The sequence below is a fragment of the Sinocyclocheilus anshuiensis genome, unplaced genomic scaffold (genome assembly GCF_001515605.1).
Source record: "Sinocyclocheilus anshuiensis isolate Anshui unplaced genomic scaffold, SAMN03320099.WGS_v1.1 scaffold195, whole genome shotgun sequence".
Taxonomy (NCBI): domain Eukaryota; kingdom Metazoa; phylum Chordata; class Actinopteri; order Cypriniformes; family Cyprinidae; genus Sinocyclocheilus; species Sinocyclocheilus anshuiensis.
This window is the reverse complement of record NW_015548236.1, coordinates 2,747,920-2,749,946: the sequence shown is the minus strand read 5'-3', so window position 1 is coordinate 2,749,946 and position 2,027 is coordinate 2,747,920. Positions and strand designations below refer to the sequence as shown.

The 2,027-nt window shown below is 44.9% G+C and overlaps 1 protein-coding gene across 1 annotated transcript in view; it reads left to right on the top strand.

Moving 5' to 3' along the window:
* Nucleotides 1-2,027, top strand: part of LOC107654765 (WAS/WASL-interacting protein family member 3-like) — an 11,401-nt gene that overhangs the window by 5,370 nt on the left and 4,004 nt on the right.

Here is a 2,027-nt window from a genome sequence, read left to right as displayed (position 1 = left end):
GGAACCACAGTTTCCACAAATCCCTTCATTTGATTGGGATGTTCTCTTTTATTCTGGAGGGCAAGGGCAGTGACTGTACCATCGAGCGTATTTTGCAGTATTAAACACGTATTTATACCGATTTCATCAGGCTCCGAAAATTCTTCAAAAAGAACACAAAGAATGGCCTTCTCAGCAGCCATAGTTGCAACTCTTGCGTCATCAGAGCAGGGTGTTCAACGCATCACCGTTTCCGTTTAAAAAAAGGTTTGCACCGTTTTTGTCGGGGCTGAACGCAGCCTATTTGTTCCAGACTTAAGGTAGTCATTGCCTGCAAAGGATTCTCAACAAAATATTAAAAATTAACATTTTATTTTTGATTACATTTATTTGTCCAATTACAATTTACACTCATGCTAACCATAAAATCAGATTAAAAGTTTAGGTTTATTAAAAAAAACTCAGCCTTAAAGGCTCACGAATCCCCTCGTTTTAACACATGAAGTGTAGACATTGTGAAAGATTCATTGTGCATACATTTATTGTGTTATAACAGAGCTTTATGAGATAGGGATTAACTGAGATGTCAGCTTTTAGTGATAATAAAGGAAGCACGCATTCTGCCATGCCAAACCATGCACGCAGCAGCCCATGCTTGCTTTTCTGTTAAAAATAACAGTGGTTTGTGAATATTGATGCTACCTAAATAACAAATATTTTATTGGGAGCATTTATGCTGGGATGTTGTGGACCATAGGAGATGTTACAGAACCATTTAATGTAAATTTCTTTGATGTGCTGCAAAAAAAATCTATATAGATTACTTTTATGCAGGGTTTTGCGGACGGGAGAGGGACAAAAGATGAATGTCGCGGGCGGGAGCGGGCCCAGAGAAGATATTTTTCTGCGGGCACGGGACAGAATCTTGCGGAAAAATCCGTCCCGCACAGGTCTCTAATCTACAGGCGCTCTCTGTGAGCCCCTCTTGCCTGGAATTCGGGCCCAATGACTCTAAGGTCGTCCTGAAACCAAGGTTAGGGTACATACCTAAGGTGCTCTCCACTCCTTTCAGAGCACAGGTGATAACTCAACCCATGGGAGTAAAAGCCCATTCGACTAGAGGCATGGCCTCGTCTTGGGCTTGGTCTAGTGGTGTGTCCATTGCAGAGATCTGTGCAGCAGCCGGCTGGGCCTCGCCGTCCACATTTGCCAGGTTCTATAATCTGGAAGTCCTGACCTTACAGGCCCGGGTCCTTTCTGCATAATGGGCTCAGTCTTGCCTCAGGGCAAAACCAGTACTTAGGCTTTGCTTGCCTGCGCTCTTGGCCCTAACCGAGTGCTGAGGCTGTAGGGGTTTTCTTTTTGGAACGTTTACTTATGGCTGGGCTGACCTCTGCGAAGCTGCACGACTCAGTGGTCGCTTCAGTCGAAGTAACCTGAGAATCCTATGGCGACATGCCCGTTTATAGAGCCAGATGGCCCCACTCATATTGGCGGGCTCTGGCGGGCTTCATCGCCATAGGCATTGGTTCGCTTTTAATTTACTGCACGAACCAATGGCCAAGGCTTCAGTCATCGGAGAACAAGGAGTTTCCCCCATAGCGTCTTAGCAGATGCAGTACTCGTTCCCGTATCTCAGGGAACATTTTTTACAAGTATTTGTACAAACAACATCCTATCTTTCACTATTCCTCATTATTATTATTGTTTTGTTTTTTGGTTGGAAACATTGGAACTATCAGCTCAGCCACAAATATCGACGAATGGGATGAGACCTGGTTGAGCTGCACTAGAGAAGGCAACGAGGGTTATCACTATGTCGGAGACACGCTAGCTTTCCCAAGGCAGACGAACTTAGAGTGGTTACCATCATCCGGGTTTAAATCTCGCTCAAATTGATTTGATATTGACGCAATATTTACAATGAAGCTCGCAGGCGGCTATGGTAAGGGGCCTGACATTTCCCGACCAGGCACCGAGTAGTGCCAATCACAACACACACTGGCCCAGCTAACCAATCACAGCACATTTCGTATTTCAGAAGGCGG